Below are 18,819 nucleotides of genomic sequence, written 5' to 3' on the forward strand. Positions count from 1 at the left end.
GAAGGGTCTAGGCCCGAAATGTCAGCCTCTCTGCTCCTATGATGCTGCTTGGCCTGCTGTGTTCATCCAGCCCTGCACCTTGTTGTCTCGGATTCTCCAGCATCTGCAGTTCCTACTATCACAAGGGAAACTATAATATTTTACTGGGAGGGAGTGGAAGAGGTGGGGCAGAAGAAGGGAAATGGTTTGGACTCGGCTGAGTGCCTTGTCAACCACAATGGGAGAATCATTAGTTGAGGTAAAGGGAAAAACATGTCGGAAGCACCATTGTGCAAGGTATAATCATCAGAACAAATGCGATAAAAACAGGAACTGGGAGAATGGAATGGAGTCATTCCAGGATGAAGGGTGTGTGGAAACATAGTCAAGATGACTGGCGGGAGTACGCGGTCAAGCAATCAAGTTGCTCCTTGTTCTGTTAACCCACAAATCTCAGTCAGCTTTATACCTACTTTACTTGCTGTAATTTAATGGAAAATGGCATGGTCTTAGCGAATGGTGGAGCAGGCTCAAAGGGCCACAGAGCTATTCTTGTGTCTAAATTCCACGTTCCTGTGCTCCTAAGTTCATCCGAAGGACATATGAATAAATTGAGCATATGCTTCCCTGATTTTGCATAAATTTTTTTTAGTTGTGGAAAAATTTAAAATATTCAGTATTATATTGCCACATTACAGCCCATTGCTTCCATCTATTTTATTTCTTTGTAAATATACTTGTAGTTTTTAACTTGAATGACCTCATTTGGTAGTGTGGTGTTTTGCAGCTCTTGTATTCCACTATGGGCAGTTTATGTAATTTTTGGTATGAAAGTTAGTTGTTTAATCGTGTGAAAATTAATCACATTGGTAACTTGCAGAATGTCATATGTTTCAGAGCATTGGATACACTGATATGCTTCTCCAAACTACTTTAACTTTGAACATGAACAAAAATATGTTGGGGTAAGTCTGAAGTGTAACAAGGGATCAAGCAAACCAATCTGGTGAGAATCAGGGCAGCCATTCACTGCCGTACGCTAAAAATGTAGTCAAAGAGGCTACAAGTTTTGAATCTTGGAGCAACTCATATTTTCATGGCAGAAGACTTAAGTTATTGTCAATTTAATATGTATACTTACGTAGCGTGAACAGCAACAGTTTGTATTTATATAGCACCTTAAACATAATAAAATTTCCCAAGAGCCTTCAACCCGGCATAAAACAAAAACGACACCTTGCCACATATTATTAAGGATACAGTGAATCCTCTGTATGCACGAGTTCATAATTAACAAATTTGCCTGTACGTGCCAAAGGGTAAGTAGCAACAAAATTCAACATGCACAGGCAAACTTGATTATCTGCAATTTTTAACTTATTTTTAACCAGTATTTTTAATGGGGTCCACACTTGCAAACTTCAGCATTTGCAAGGGTTCTCAGAAACAGAATGACTATATATCAGGTAAGCTGACTGTTAGTTACAGTAATAGTTCTGGAGGGGTTAGTGGTCATATACATTGGTTCCTGTATTGATGTCACACACAGTCAATGGGTGTAGACAAGAAGTTCTACACTCATCTTTGGTGGGGAACAGATGTATTGGCAACGGCTCCCTAAAGTCCTAGGGAAGGTAGTTGTACTTAGTGCTATCATGCAAAAACCTTTTTGTTATCTAAGAACAATGCCTCTTCTGTAGGTCCTCTACTGTGGTGTAACTTATACCACTAATCAGAAGACAGGCCAAGGACAAAGTAAAAACAAATGAGGATTGATGGCTGTGAACTATCTCAAACATTTATTTACCAATACATCATACAAATAGAGCTGGCAAAGGCCATGCAGTACCAGGAGTGATAATTGGAAAAAAAAAGCACAATGATCAAAAATTTCTGAAGAATGGTCCTGACCCAAAATGTCAACTTTCCTGCTCCTCTGGTGCTGCCTGGCCTGCTGTGCTCCTCCAGCTCCACACTGTTATCTCTGACTCCAGCATCGGCAGTTCTTACTATCTCACAATGATCAAAATCTTTGTCAAAGGCACAGGTTTTAAAAAGTGTGTCAGAACAATAAAGCAAATAAGGGCATGGGGAAGGTATTTCAGAACCTTAGACCTAGGCAACTGAATGTATATTGACCAGTTAATAATAACCAATTAAATTCTGGTTATTAATTCTCCTCTAATAACCAGAGTTAGAGGAGTGCACATATCTTAGGTTTGCGGACAGGAGAAGATAACAGAGATGGGGAGGGATGAGGCCAAGAATGATTTGAAAATAATGGGGCAGCACGGTGGCGCAGTGGTTAGCACTGCTGTCTCACAGCGCTGGGAATCTGGGTTCAATTCCAGCCTTGGGCGACTGTCTGTGTTGGAGTTTGTATGTTCTCCCTGTGTCTGCATGGGTTTCCTCTGGGTGCTCCAGTTTCCTCCCACAGTCCAAAGACGTGCAGGTTAGGTGGATTGGCCATGCTAAATTGCCCGTAGTGTTCAGGGAGGTGTAGATTAGGTGGGTTATAGGGGGATGGGTCTGGGTGGGTGCTCTGAGGTTTAGTGTGGACTTGTTGGGCTGAAGGGCCTGTTTCCACACTGTAGGGATTCTATGATTCATGATCAGAATTTAAAAACCAAGACATTACTAGACTAGGAACCAACATAGGCCAGTAAACATGAGTGAACAGGATCAGGACTTGGTTTGAGTTGAGACATAGACCACAGTTTTTGTACAATCTTGGGTTTATACAGGGTAGAATGTGGGACACCAGACAACAGCGCTTCGGAGTAGTCCACATCGGCTCTTTCTGTTTAAGCTGTCACTTTTGGATGTTCTGCTTGTTCTCCTCTCCAAGGTTTTTGTAACAATTGATCCAGTTTGCACGCCACAACATAAAATCACTTGCAAGTAATTTTCAGAAGGCATAACTTGTGGCAAATGTTAATGCATTTGCAGTCAAAAGTCAATAACTACAGGTCTCCTGTTTACAGTAATCAAAGTGCACTAAATCCACTTTAATGCTATTAAGGGCTGCAGCTGCTCATGGATTAATTCCATCATCGATATCATAGCTTGTGGATTAGGAAGAATTTTCCAGAGCTTTAGAAAGAGGTTTGATTTTCAAGGTCAATTTTGATATAACTCCATCAGTGTGCACTGGGCAACAGTGTACCTCTCCTCTGAGTCAATAGTTCTTTGAGATTTGTGGGGTGTTAGTGTAAATCTGGTACACAGTTTCAATTAAAAGAAAATGTGTTGGCCTCCCCCAGTTGTATTTACAAACTGGCAGGGCTAAAGCTCTGTCAAATTCACAAACATAGAAACATGATACAAGTCCAATTCTGGCAGAATCCTGCTATGTGAATCTTGACCAGGTCCCAATTTATTTCTAAGTTAATACTGAATAATATGCTAAAAATTGTCCCATAGTTTCCAGGGACATGCGGGTTAGGTGGATTAGGCATGATAAAAACCCCATGGGGAATTACAGGGATAGGTTGGGTGTGGGTCTAGATGGGATGTTCTTCGAAGGACCAGTGCAGACTTGATGGGCCTATGCATTGTAGAGATTCTATGAATTTTTTTACACTCTGGAATTTTAGAAGGTGCTGTTCGCTTTGTGTGGTGATACAGTTAAAGCTGGCACAAACATAGCATTAAGGAAAGAAGATTTTGTCAAGAAAGCTATGGTTACCAGTGTTTTGAACTACATATTCTAGAGCTTGTGTTTCGTTTATGGACAATTCTACAAATATAAACCAAGTTTTAGGATTTTACAATTCACATTTTGGTTTTGAAATTGGTAATCGGTGGTGCATATAGGCATCAAAAAAATCAATAATACAACCTGTGATACAATAATACAACTCAGCGCAGCTAGTACTATGGTAATACACATATATGGTCAACCACAACTTGGATCAATAATGTTTGCATATTATCATAAGCCTAAATTTAAATAGGGTTATGATTTTATGCTGAAAAAATTGACACAGACCCAGAAGTGTCAACATTACTGGGTAATATTGTAATTTTAACACCTGACCTGTTGTATATACAGCTTAAGTGTGATATCAAGTAAGGTATTGGTATTCTGGTCTTACAACTACTGGCCATACCATTACTGGAGAAAAACTAAGCAAGATGAAACACTGGCAATAGGAGGAAAGAATGGAAAAAAAAAAAAAATTGCACTAGGAAAGACACTGGATACTTTTTGATGATCTTTATTGTGAAATGATGGAATGGCACCTAATTCTGAGGGGCCTGTATCCCTGAGATCTTCCTATCTGCAACATCAACATAGTTTTGCACATTGCCAACAGCCTAAAATTAAACAGGATCAGCTGCAGCCAATGTGGTAAATATATTGCATCTAATCAGAGTATAAGATAGGATATTGCATACTTATACAGAATTACAAATAGTGAGCACAGTTCCAGGTAAAGATTCATGTGAGGAAGAACTGCAATTTTACAAATTTCAACTTTGACTTCCCTCCCCGAGTTAGCTGTGCATAGTAAGGGGAGGATAGGGAGTGCAAAGTTAGGTGTGACATAAATATGAATTAGGTGCAGCAGTTGTCCCATTAAGCCTGCTCCAGCATTTTATATGATCATGGTTGATATGATCGTGGTTGATATGATTGTGGTCTTAACTCCATTTCCTGTCTGCCCCGATACTCTTTGATTTAATTATTAGTCGAGAAGCTATCCACCTCTGCCTTAAAAATGTTCAGTTTCCCTTCCGCCATCACTCTCACGAAGAAGAGACTCTACCAACAAGTGATCCTCTGAGACAAAGGATTTATCCAAATTTCCATCTTAAATTGGAGACCCCTTACTTTAAAACAGTGTCCCCTAGTTTTAATCTCCTACATAAGGGAAAACATCCTTTAGCATCCACTTTCGTCAGGCCCCCTCAGGATTTTATATCTTTCAATAAGAACATTTCTCTTAAGTTTCAATGGATCCAAGCCCAATCTGTCCAAACTTTCCTCCCAAGACAACCCCTTCATCCCAGCTATAAGCCCAGTGAACCTTCTCTGAACTGCTTCCAATTGCAATTACAGTAAACTCCCAGTTATTTGGCATGTATGGGGAAAGTTGGAGGGGTGGGGTGCAGTTACATGAATCTGCCATTAGATTGGCTGACTTAAGAGGCATAGGATCATCCACAACCAAACTATAAAACATGTTTTGTGCCAGAGACAAAAGGGGAAAATCTGTCTAAAAATAAATAGTGCAAGGAAAAGTAACATGGATACAGGGAAGTCAATGTTAGACAGGTATGCAAAAAGAATGTCATGGGGTCAGAGCAATTGGGGAATACATTTAAGAATCATAAGAAGGAAAATAAAAGGAAAACTGCAATTTTGGAAAATAAAACAATACCATACCAAAGATGAATAAGCTGTGGAGAATGTTTGTTTTTTTTTCACAAAGATAAGTTTGCTGTGTGAACATGGACGTGGGTGTCTAGCATTTATTGCCCTTGAGATGAAAGAGTTGAACTATCTTCTTCATGCTGTTTGGTTGTGTTTTGGGATTTTGACACAGCAATGATTAAAGAATTAATATTTGCAAACCAGGGAATGATATGCAAATTTAAGGGGAAATTAGAGTGCGGTTCCATTTATTAAGCATGAACCAACAGTTTCTGACTTATACCTGTGGCAGAAACAAAGCCAAGCACATGTCATTAAAGTCACGGAAATACAATTAGAAAATCTTGAGGTTCAAATCATGCCTCAATTAAAATTTAGATTGTTATGCACTCATTAGGTGAATTTTGTGCATTCTTGTCCATGAAGTTAAACAGATTATTCTGTGACATTCATTGAAAATATCATTTCGAACTTGATCTATGTGATCATAACTTTCAATATTGCTTTCACTCAATCAGGCACAATATCATTAATGCTTCTATATGGCTTTGGATCAATTCCCACCTGCACATCATTAGCTTGTTTTACTATCAACACTATTGAAGAAACACAATCAGTCAGGCCGCTGACCAGTACAGACAAGGTCATTAATGTTCTTCTTGCCTAGTTCGTTTAAAGTCAGGAATAAATTTCGATCTGACAACTTTATCATTTGCATTATGTGATCAGTTTGAGGATCCACACGTCCTTCCAGCTTCTTTCCTTTTGATAACTTTCTTTGATTTGGCCACTGCTTTTTGTTTAGTGAGCTTTGAAAAACATTCCTTGGCCACAATGTTCCCATGATTTGTCTTCATCAGTTGCATATGTTGAATCACTCTGGTCCCTACAATAGATTGAAATCCACTTTCATTCTTTGAAGTTCATTGCTATATTTCTTATCTTCTCATTCGTGAGGTAAAATGTTATAGTATCACACTTTTTTTTTTGAATTAACCCTTTTTTTTCTCTAATCAACCTGTTAAGAGATGTTATTACACACCTCTGAAGCAGGGGAAACTTGAACCTATGCCTCCCAGTTCGGGGATAGGGGTAGGACACTACCAATGTGCCACAAGAGGGCCCTTGCACTAGTGTCTTTATATGAATATATGGATTAGGAGCTGGAGTAGGCCATTTGGCTCATCAAGCCTATTCCGTGATCTAATAAGTTCATTGCTGATCTGCCTACTCCATGTTCTCAATTATCCTCAGTAACCTTTCACCCTGTTCTTTATCAAGAATATATCTACCTCAGCTTTAACAATGTTCAAACATTCTTCTGTCTTCCTCTAAAGATAGTGAGAGGCCCAAAATCTTACAGACCTTTGTCAGAAAAACTTCCTGTGCATCTCTATTTAAATGAACCTTATTTTGAAACAGTGACTCCTAGTTTTAGATACTCCCATAATTGGAAACATCATTTCCAACCTCTTGCAATCTCTATCCAATCTTCTCCCATCGTGTCCTTGGAACTATTCTTGTGAATCTTTTCATCACCCTCTCCAATGCCTTCACATACTCCTTGATGTGTGACACCCAGATTGGATGCAATGCTACAGGTGAGACCAAACTGGTGTCCTATATAAATTCAATATGAGTTACTTGCACTTGTTTTCAATAATACTCTTAATAAAGCCTACTTTACTCATGCTTTATTAACTGTTCGCCTACATCAATGATTCACGCACAGGTTTCTCTGTGGTTGCACCACCCTTTAAATTTGAGTCCTTTTTTTTGTATTGTCACTGTGTGCTCCTCCTACCAAAATAAATAGCTTCATGCTTCTTCAAGTTGAAGTTCATCTTTCAACAATCTGCCCCTTCCACCAACTAGTCTGTCTTTTTTCCCACATTATTCTTCTCATCATTCATAATGCTTCTAAGTTTTTTGTATAGTGCATAAACTTTGAAATGCACCTGGTACATTTCAGGAAAAGGAAATGCTCCAATACTGACCCTTGGGGAACTCAACTACAACCTTTCTCCAGCCCAAACACAAATTCCTCCTTAACATTAACTATTACTCTGTTTCACATCCATTAATCACTGCTGTCTGTTCTACAGATCACTTCACTTGATCACTTCACTTGTCAAAACAGATTTCTTGGTGTGCTGATTTTTTTATTAGTCTGGTCCCTCACCCTCTCATACAGAATGAGGATGGGTAGCAATCTATATGTCTGTTCCCCCATTTCATACTGCATTGATGAAAATCGCTGCTGCAGGGAATGGGATGGGAATCATGGAATTGGGTGCTGGCCCACCATCTTTATATTCCTCCAGAGTTGTCCCAATTCTGCAAAAACATGCCTGTGACTCTTCTGTTACTTGTTGGCTTTGTTTCCATTTTGTTGAACACAGACAACGAATTATTCTAACCCTGAGGTTCAAATCTACTTGGTTCATCAAAGTAGATTCTTTATTCATTCTGCAGTAGAACATTAACAGTGGCACTACTTTCAAATTAGAGTTCAGTTTTATTGTTATTGCTTATTGAAACCAAAAACTTCATCTGAGTCACAATTTGTTTATTTTAAATGAAGTTTGCCTTTTGTTGTATGTAGGACTGGAAGGACATGAAAAAGTTAATTCTTGATTGATTGCAATAAGCACTACCCAATATGGTGATGCCATGAAGACTTGGTGGGATAGTAAAACAAGATACTGTGGGAGGCGGACTGAAGCTTTAGGTCCTCCCAACAGTCTTTGTAGTAATGCAGAGTTTATTCTTATAACTTTATACGCTTTTAAACTGGAAATGTTCTTTTAATTTTGAACTTCTTTTAAGTTATTCAAAATGGCACTGGAGAGCTGCATCGGTGGAAGCTTTTCACTGTATTTTCCTTTAAATACAAGTGACAATAAATCATTCAATCAATGAGTTAAAAAAAACTACATGTTCATTTCTCCAACAAAATAATCCCTTCTCACCATAATCATTTCATTCAAGTGTACAATCAACTATAAAAATAGCGTTTGGAGTTCTACTTCCAAGCATCTATAACCACTTGTAGCTGTCAATGAAATAGCACAGTGAAAATGGATGACTGTGAAATTTATCATACAGCATTAATCCAGCCATGGAAACCCATGGCCTTATGTCAACAGAGTGTGAAATAGCAAGCAACAATATATAATTTAACACTCCAGACATTGTGTTTTTCAAAGTTTTAAAGGACAGGATTTTTAAATGTCTTGACATCTCTCTTACATACATGGTCTGTACAGTTTGTCTTACAGTTTTGCTTTACATTTCTGATAGCTCCTCTGGCTTTCCTGATGTTTACTTTGGACAATTGCAATGAGGTTTACAGTTCCATGCCTACTTTTCACTCCCCAAAGAGATCTAACTTTCCCCAAGGTTGTCTCAAGACCAAGAGTTCTTACCTTTCCAAAAGGTTATCCAAACCAATCTAAATTACTCCGACATCCTACTATGAGGGCCGATATATAAAATTCATGTTTCAGACTGACCGATCACAGCAACACCGCTCAGAAGTGAAGGCAGCTATTGTTATCTATTGCAGCTGTCTCTACAAAATGCACAAGCATGAAATGTGACTTGCTCCTGTTCCCACCCCTGTGAAAATAGTAGATGCCATGTTTGGGACATGCAGTTTTCAGTCATGTCAACCATTTTGACCATGATGGGAAGCTTTCCGTCATGACAAAATTTCGGGCCCTAGTTTTTCTTAGATATATGGAATCAAATAATTAAAACATTTAACATTTTTATATTAAATTAAATTTTAATAATATGTCCAATGCAAAATTCCAGCTTCATATTAGGGACAACCTCACTGTCTCCAACTGAGAACCATTAAGCATTTTCAATGCTTCTGTCTTGATGTAGGTTATTTGTGGAGCATTTCTAACTCCTTTATGAAGTGTGTTAGGAAGTTATAAATTACGTGTTCTTTTAAACATTTCTAATTACTGAGCTGATAATCTGTTCTCATTGGGGGGGAAAAGACAAAGTCTGTGCAGGTTTGCAAAATAACTCCACAGAGGCCAGTAATCCGTCTCCAAGTTACCCCTTATTTACACATGGACCCTGATGAAGCTCCCTCAGAGCTAGGTATCAGACAGAACAGAACCCTTGACACTCCTGTTTATATAAGAACATAAGAACTAGGAGCAGGTGTAGGCCATCAGGCCCCTCGAGCCTGCCCTGCCATTTAATAAGATCATGGCTGATCTTCTGGAGACTCAGCTCCACTTACCCGCCCACTCACCATAACCCTTAATTCCTTTACTATTCAAGAATATATCTAGCCTTGCCTTAAAAACATTCAGCGAGGTAGCTTCAACTACTTCACTGGGCAGGGAATTCCACAGATTCACAACCCTTTGGGTGAAGAAGTTCTTCCTGACCTCAGTCCTACATCTACAATTTGCAGAAATTACTTCCCAGTGCTGAATTCCTAATGGTTAGCTTTCTAATTTTCTTTATTGTAAAATAAATGTTTGGTTGATAATCGTACAAGTTACTGCCAATTAAAATAGCATTGGCTTCAGTATATTATTAGTTCAAGTACCTTGCTGAAAGATTGAGCTCGATTGTAAGTTGCTCATGGAGCAGAATGATAGCAGTGTGCTTTGAAACTAGTTTTGCTGGATGTCACAAAGTCTCCTGATGCCCCCAGAATTCAATACTTTCAAAGCAAGGTAGGGGGCCAACTGCTGACCTCCAAATAACTCCTTGTTCTGTTCCTTGAGGAACTAGGCTGGAGAGGGCCAAAGGCAATTTTTAAAATCTCAGATTCTCAAACTCAAACAGACTGGTGCATATTAGTGCACAGTTCTCAGGATCAATGCAGGAGCCATCAAGTGCTACATCTTTGATCAAAGATTTGGAATGGAAATCATTACAAAAGAGGTAGAAAAATCGACTGACCATGTTCAATAAAATATGGAATGGACTTATATTATCTGGCAGTAACAATCCTGAGGTAGCTATCCACACAAACTACAAAGACCAGTTGTTAGCAAGATGGTTTGACAAGATAAGTTTCCAAATCTCACAATGGAATAAACTGCCAAAATAAAATTCATCACCCTATCTTTGAAATATTTATACCCATCTTCAGATTATTCCCTTTTAAAAGTTTTCGGTATCAATTTCAGCAGATCATATCTAGTTAAACTAGCATTACCCCTATTAACATTGGCAAAATACAGATATTAGTCTGTAATGGTAACACAACTAAAGCAGGATAATTTTTTGTGAATAATTTTTGAAAATAAACATAGTCTGCTCAAAGTGGGTGCATATGTTGGGTATTTGCCCACTTCTCTGCAACATAGGTTTGTTGGTCCATTGATTCCCTGCCTCCTCTCTTCAAGCTGCTAGCAGCAAGCTTGTCATGGCTGCTGTAGAATCATAGAATCCCGACAGTGTGGAAACAGGCCATTCGGCCCAACAAGTCCACACTGCCGCTCTGAAGAGCATTCCCCTACCTCTGCATTACCCCATGTCGAACCCAAACATGCCACATTCCTGTACACTACAGGTAATTTTAGCATGGCCAATCCACCTAGCCTGCACATTTTTGGATTGTGGGAGGAAACCGGAGCACCTGGAGGAAACCCACGCAGACATGGGGCTGGAATTGAACCCGGGTCCCTGGTGCTGTGAGACAGCAGTGCTAACCACTGAGCTCCCTGACGGTCCAGTTAAAAAATCTGCATGTCAAGGTAACACAGAGTGAATGACACAAATATTGCGCAGGGTCAAAACCCGGAAATTAACCAAGTGTCAGATTCCTGACCCTAGATTTACAATCCCAGTCTATGTTGCTGTAGAAAGCTGTTATTCTGGAGTTGACTTTTTCTTTTTTCTGTATTTCTTTTTTTTAAAACATTCCGGCTGATTCAGTGAGATATTTCCAGCTATAAGGCATATAACATTCATTATCAAGTTCCATTAATAGGAAAAGATTGCAGAGTTCTAACAGATTACTGTGTTTATTTTCGGTATATTGCCAATTGTGTGAATAGTTCCAGGTCAAACATAAATGGACAACTTTCTGCCCTTTAAAATGGATACAAAGTTGCAATGTTGCCAGCTTCTCTTTGAGTGAGGCAGGAGAAAAGACCGAGTCACCACTCTATGAAAGCATTCCTTCTGGCTTATAGTGGACATAAAAGTTCATGCCAACTCATTCTCCTGCCTGAAGCAAGAGCAAAGCATTGTAGCTGTAGTACGGAAAGAAGCTATATTTAGATAGTACCTTTCATGTTTTCAAGGTGACTCCGTGCTATCCAGGCACTAAAGTACTTTCGAAGTGTCATCACTGTAAAGTAAAAATGACACAAAGTGAGGAAATATTAATATAATTTGTCACACTCATGGGTAAATAACAAAATATTAAAATATTCACATTGGAGTGATCTTCATTTTCTCTGTGATTAAAGTTCTGGACAATTTTGTAGGTATTGTGGGAAGGTGTAAGGGTTGGGGACAAAAGAAATGCAGCTGACTGTTGCACTGAAGTAAATTTCTACTGGGCATTTTCCAGGCACATAATGCCTATTGAAAATATGCTTTCAATTGTCATGATACTGTCTCCATTAATTTTAATGGATGGAAAATTGTGGAAAGTGGACACCTGGATGGCTGGTATGTGCTCCCAGATCATGAAACTTTGCACTTAGAACATTGAAAAAGAATGTTTACCAATGAGACACTTAGGATACTGAGAGGATGAACATTGCTGGGGCAAGTTAACTTTTGTTATTTTTGTTGTTGTGTATTAATTATCTTCTCAAATTTTATTGCAATTTTCAACATAGGTTTATCCATTTTGACCTCTTTTTATAGTTTTGTATCACAGCTTTTTTTAAAAAAATAAATCTGGTGTTTTTCTTTTTCCATTATTATCCTCTTTTTTCCAGGCTGTCACTTAGTTTGATTGTTTTGCTTATGCATCTGTGAAAAGGCATTCTTCGTCTAAGTATATTTATAGCAACAAAAGGCATTTTAAAACATATTTTAAATTATATTAATAATAGAAAGGCAAATAACTATTAGTGAAATCATGATAAAAATATAAACATGTGCAATTTGCCTTCTTTGCTCTGAAATAATGGTATTTCTATTCAAATTCTGCTTGTTGCTGCAATATGACTCCATCTACAGAAGAATCAAGTGAAGTAGAAATGACTCATCTCTCCAGCTGCACTAAGATAATGAACACATTAAGCACAATATTGTAGGGTTCAAGAAAATACTAAAGGTCTTAATCTGTGGTTGCAAAATATCACCAGTTTTGTCTGACGGGCCAAATAAGTGATCTCAAAGAAATTAAAACCATTCAAGTTAGTAAAGATTAATATAAAAAAACTATCAGTATCAATAAACTACACGTGCAAAGAAATCTTTATTAAGCCACTTACTGGTGGAAATGTAATATGAAAACAGATAATGATGGAAACAGTTAACAGATCAAGCAGCATCTGTAGAGAGAGGTAGAGATCTTTTTAAATGTTATTGACCTGATCTATTAACCCATCTACCTTTCTCCACAGATGCGAAGTGTTTTCAACATTTTCTGTTTTGTTGTAGTGATCAATGTTTGTCTTCATTTTCACCATATATTTTCTTTTCAAATATTGTTTTATTTTCTTTCTCATTCCCCCTCTTATGAAAGCCGTGACTCAGACTGAAATGCAGTTTCATCAGCCAGCAACTCTTCTTTGTCTATTCCATTTTCTAGTACTTTCCATAAATGGATCTTGTTTCCAGAAGCTTTACCTTTTACTCCTTAATGATCTGCATTTTAAAGTTATGTGACTTGAGCATTAATGAATAGCTGTTCTTGCAGTTTTCTTCTTACTGGATTAAATGTGGTCTTGTGCATATTCACATCATATTGGCAGAGATCAGCACAGATTGGAGTTTTCACAGACTATTGTGACTATTCTGTTAAAAACTAAATATTGCAAGGTAAAATACAAAGTATGGAAACACTAGAAATATGTAAAATTTCATAATAAATTACTCACCCTTTGTAAGAAATGTCTTCAGTCAAAACAAAGGGTAGTATTAATTTTCTGATCAAGTTATTTTAATGCTATTTACAATGTTTTTGAAATACTGTACATTAGTATAATGGAAACAGGAAAATGTAAGCTGGTATCTTTAGTTTTAGAAATAAAGCTCTGGTTGCTGCCAGTGATTTGAATCAGTTCTTTGTCTCATACTTTTCTCAAACTAGGTATGGTCACTTGGCACAAGTTGCAAGAATTTTAGCCCTTTTTTTGATTTAAACCATATAATTTATTTCAGGTTGCTTCAGCAGACTCATTTTAACAATATAATATAATGCTACTAATACAAAGTTATTTGTTTTGCAATATGAGCTAAACAAACATAATCAAAAAGCAAATCCGAAGCAACATTTGAGTTAGCATAAATCCAAGTACTTGTAGGAATTTCAAATCAATCAATTGTTGAATTCAATTACTTGGACTATTACTAACACCTTTCGAAGTTTGAACCACTTAATTCCAATAGCATGAGACCAATCCTAATGAAATATCTTAACAAAATGGCTTGTAGAATTTTAATGCTACAGTAACAGGGAACCTTTCTGGTCCTTTGAGGGCAAATTCCTAATCTGGAGTGCTTCTAATATCTCTATAATTGTAATTCGACACCGTATAATTATTGTAAGCAATGTTGGAGTTAACAGTGCTTATATTAGGCATGCGCAAATCATATACTATCTTGTATCTTGTCAAACTTCTGCCAAATCGGAAATATAGGCTATTGGCTCATTTTTTGATTATACAGGAAAACGAAGAAAATTGACTTTTTCTTCTCATCTATCATTTGCTAAGATGTCATCAGAGAAGATGCAATATATCAAAGTAACGAGACAAATTGCTTAAAAAAAATTCTCAATTTATTTATGAATATACTATACTTAATATGAGTACGTTTCTTCACCTATGTTTGGAGTGTTTGTTCTGATTACTATGTACACCTCATGCATTCTGTGTATTCCTTCACAGGATGTGTTAATTTGGCTCACCTTGTCACTTCTGAATGTTAGCTGGTGGTGCATGATGCAGACATGTCCAAAACTACGCTTACTGACTGAGGGGCTGCATAACTATTATTGTTGCTTCAAGTAGAGTGGGGTCGATACTACCAGAGGCAAGTTATAGAGAACAAGCCATTTGCTTCCTTCAGAATTGGGACTGATTCTGGGGAACGTGAGTTCTATACAAGCTGAATGGGTTGCACACCAGCAGGACTGGGCCCAATATCCTTGCAGGCCATTTGTTAGCACTGTGGCGAGGATTTAAGCTAGAGTAACAGGGGGACAACATCCTGAGTGAGGAGATGAGTGGGTGAAATAAAATGGAAATGAGGGATAGAAAAGTAGAAGGCAAAAGTGGAAAGCAGAGGGAACAAGGGCTGGCAGTAAATAAGGCTGTTAGTACAAAAAGATTGTAACATGTCAAAAAGACAAGTTTAAATGTAATATATTTGAATACGTGTAGCATTCACAATAATGGAGACAAACTATTAGCACATATAGTTGTAAAAGGGTACAATATGATTGCAATTACAGAGAGATGGCTGCAGGATGACCTGGGGGAGGTGATGGCTATGATTATCACTAGACTATTAATCCAGAGTCAAAAATTGAAATTGCTGGAAAATCTCAGCAGCTCTGGCAGATCTGTGGAGAGAAATCAGAGTTAATATTTTAGGTCCAGTTACTCTTCAGAGTTCTGAAGATGCTGATTACTCTCAGCAGGTCTGGCAGCATCTTCAGAACTCTGAAGAAGAGTAACTGGACCTGAAACGTTAACTCTGACTTCTCTCCACGGATCTGCCAGAACTGCTGAGATTTTCCAGCAATTCCTGTTTTTGTTTCAGAGTTCCAGCATCCACAGTTCTTTTGATTTTTTTTTTTTTTTTGTTTGTCTAGTATTAATCAGGAGATCCAGGCTAATGTTCTGGGTTTGAATCCTGCCAAAGCAGATGGTGGACTCTGGACTCTGATTTCAATAAAAATCAAGAATTAAGAACCCAATGATGACGACAAAACTATTGTTAATTGTCAGGAAAATACTCATCTGGCTCACAAATGTTCTTTAAGGAAGGAACTGCCAACTTACCTGGTCTGGCCTACATGTGACTCCATGTAGTTGACTCATAACTGGACTTAAAAGTGAAGTCTCTGAAAAGTGAAGTCATCCAATCTGAAACTAGTGCCCTAAATCTAATCGAAGGAAATTATTAACGTATGAGGGGTGAGTTGGCTGCAGTACACTGGGTAGCTTCATTAAAAGGCATGACAACCAACTGGCAATAACTCGTATATCAGGAATGAATGCCTGTATTGCAACAGTTATACATTCTATTCAGAGAAACACAACAGGAAAAGTGACCTGACGATGGCTAACGAAGGAAATTAAGGATAGTATTAGATCCAAAGAGGAGCCATATAAAGATGCTCAAAAAGATAACACTGAAAACAAAGTACTGGAGAATCTCAGCAGTCTGGCAGCATCTATAGAGAGAGAAATATTATTAACATTGAGTTTGTTATGATTCCTGTTCAAAGCACAGGAGGAATAAATAGCCATTTAAGTACTTCATTTACCCTCCCTCTCATCTGTGCTATCGGACTCTGGTGGTGCAGTGGTACTGACCCTACCTCTAGGGTAGACTGTCTGGCGTACAAATCTCAGCTGCCCTGGGAGTATGTCATAACATGCGCAAACAGATTGTTTGAAAAATATTTTTCTAGGAGAGGCCTTAGCCATGCAAGAAGTTTGTTGCTATAGCTGTCCAGGCTGCTGTCAGGAAGGGACGAACCTCCTTATTGAGCCTCTGGAGGCAGTGGAAATGTCCCCTAAGTTCATCACGCTTGATTGGTCAACAGCTCTCTAAAGCAGAGATTTCACCCCTGAGATAGAGGAAAAGTCTTGCCTTAAAGCTATTTTGCTTCTCTCGGCAAATGCAAGGAGAAAGGTTTGGGCAACATGTTCTAGCATACAAAAGCTAGAAATTTGGAACTGAGACTGAAAATTCTGGTAAAGCACAACAGTTTAGTCAACTTCTAAAAAAACAAAAAGAAAAGTTTTGCACATTAGCTGTAATTCTTCACCCATAGAGCATTTTAATGACCCGTCTTTCTCTTTCAGACTATCTAATCCCTTGTCCATTTCCAGCATCTTTGTTATTGATTAGTATCCACTTTACACCAGCCTTAAATTTGTATTCCAGGGTGTTCTGAAGAAAGAGACCACACATGAACTGTTCCTTTTACAAGTAATCTTTCCTTTGTGCATTGACTCTATTTCTTTTATTTATGCATTTAAAGTGGCAAGCAAAGTATAGTTAAGTACAAAGGTGTGAGAAAACTATGTGCATATGTGGCTTTGTTACCAGAAGCAAAAGGATTGAAGGTTAATAGTTGAGGGTGGAAGGTTAACAGGGGCCAGACGGTAAGGGAAAACATATTGATAATGAGAGAAGCAATATCAAGAATACTGCAGCTAAGTCTACTTGCAAATGTGCCTTATCTGAATGCTGCATACATCAGAATGAGTCCATTGATAAAATCTATTGTAGCGAAGGTAACAATATTAATGCAAGCATTTAGGTTGGTTTAAAATTGTAATGGAAACATAGACTGTCAAGATAAAAACAGAACATTCTAGCTCTGCAAAGTCAGGAATGGAAGACAGAAGATAGGTTAATATTTCCAGTGCAGATATCTTTTCTGAATTTATGCTTCCAACACCCAAAGAGTAGTGAGCCAGTGGATTTCATTACCACAGGAAGTAGTTGATGCCAAAACATTGAATGTATTCAAGAGGTGGTTAGATACAGCACTTCGGGTGAATAGGATCAAAGGTTATGGGGAGAAAGCAGCATTAGGCAATTTATTTGGACGATCAGCCATGATCATGAAGAATGGTAAAGCAGGTTTGAAGGGCCAAATGGCCGCCTCCTGTTCCTATCTTCTATGCTTTCAGTTGTTTCAGCGGCGGGAGTCCGGGAGGAAGCGCAAGGGCAGCCTGGGAAGGTGAGCTTTTCGGTTATAAAAGTCTTACCTCGCGTGACTGCGGCCTTTCAGTTGTTTCAGTGGCGGGAGTCCGGGAGGAAGCGCGAGGGCAGCCTGGCAAAGTGAGCTTTTCGGTTATAAAAGTCTTACCTTGCGTGACTCCATTTTTGGAGTAAGTGAGGTAATATATTTGTGCGGTTGCTTTACCCGAAACACTACCTAGGTAGTGTCTCCCACCCATTCTCCTCCTCCAACCAAAAAAAAAGGTTCTGAGCGCTGATTTGGTAAGGCTACTAGTATATTTTTTTTTTAAATTTGTCTGTTTGGGAATTCAGAACAGTGGGAATGGATGTTAGGGCAGTTGAATGCTCCTCCTGTAGAATGTGGGAGGTAAGGGTCACCACTAGTGTCCCCACTGACTTCATCTGCGGGAAGTGCACCCAACTCCAGCTCCTCGGAAACCGTGTTGGGGAGCTGGAGCTGGAGCTGGATGAACTTCGGATCATTCGGGAGGCTGAGGGGGTAATTGAGAGGAGTTACGGGGAGGTAGTCACACCTCAGGTACAGGAAAAAAGTAGATGGGTTACAGTCAGGGGACGGAAAGGGAACAGGCAGACAGTGCAGGGATCCCCTGTGGCCATTCCCCTCAAAAACAAGTATACCGTTTTGGATACTGTTGGGGGGGATGACTTACCAGGGGTAAGCCATGGGGTACAGGTCTCTGGCACAGAGTCTGTCCCTGTTGCTCAGAAGGGAAGGGGGGAGAGGAGGAGAGCATTAGTCATTGGGGACTCCATAGTTAGGGGGACAGATAGGAGATTCTGTGGGAACGAGAGAGACTCGCGGTTGGTGTGTTGCCTCCCAGGTGCCAGGGTCCGTGATGTCTCGGATCGTGTTTTCGGGATCCTTAAGGGGGAGGGGGAGCAGCCCCAAGTCATGGTCCACATAGGCACCAACGACATAGGTAGGAAAAGGGATGGGGACATAAGGCAGAAATTCAAGGAGCTAGGGTGGAAGCTTAGAGCTAGAACAAACAGAGTTGTTATCTCTGGTTTGTTACCCGTGCCACGTGCTAGCGAGGCGAGGAATAGGGAGAGAGAGCAGTTGAACACGTGGCTACAGGGATGGTGCAGGAGGGAGGGATTCAGATACCTGGATAATTGGGGCTCATTCTGGGGTAGGTGGGACCTCTACAAACGGGATGGTCTACACCTGAACCAGAGGGGTACCAATATCCTGGGGGGGAAATTTGCTAATGCTCTTCGGGAGGGTTTAAACTAATTCAACAGGGGGGTGGGAACCTGAATTGTAGCTCCAGTGTACAGGAGGTTGAGAGTAGTGAGGTCATAAATAAGGTTTCAAGGTTGCAGGAGTGTACCGGCAG

General features: G+C 39.1%; 1 protein-coding gene across 1 annotated transcript in view; it reads left to right on the forward strand.

Annotated features, from left to right (window-relative positions):
• The window catches only part of LOC109911951 (calcipressin-2-like), a 336,670-nt gene that overhangs the window by 45,464 nt on the left and 272,387 nt on the right, over positions 1–18,819 (forward strand). The window lies entirely within an intron of this gene.

The sequence above is a fragment of the Rhincodon typus genome, chromosome 5 (assembly GCF_021869965.1).
Source record: "Rhincodon typus isolate 14 chromosome 5, sRhiTyp1.1, whole genome shotgun sequence".
Classification (NCBI taxonomy): Eukaryota; Metazoa; Chordata; class Chondrichthyes; order Orectolobiformes; family Rhincodontidae; genus Rhincodon; species Rhincodon typus.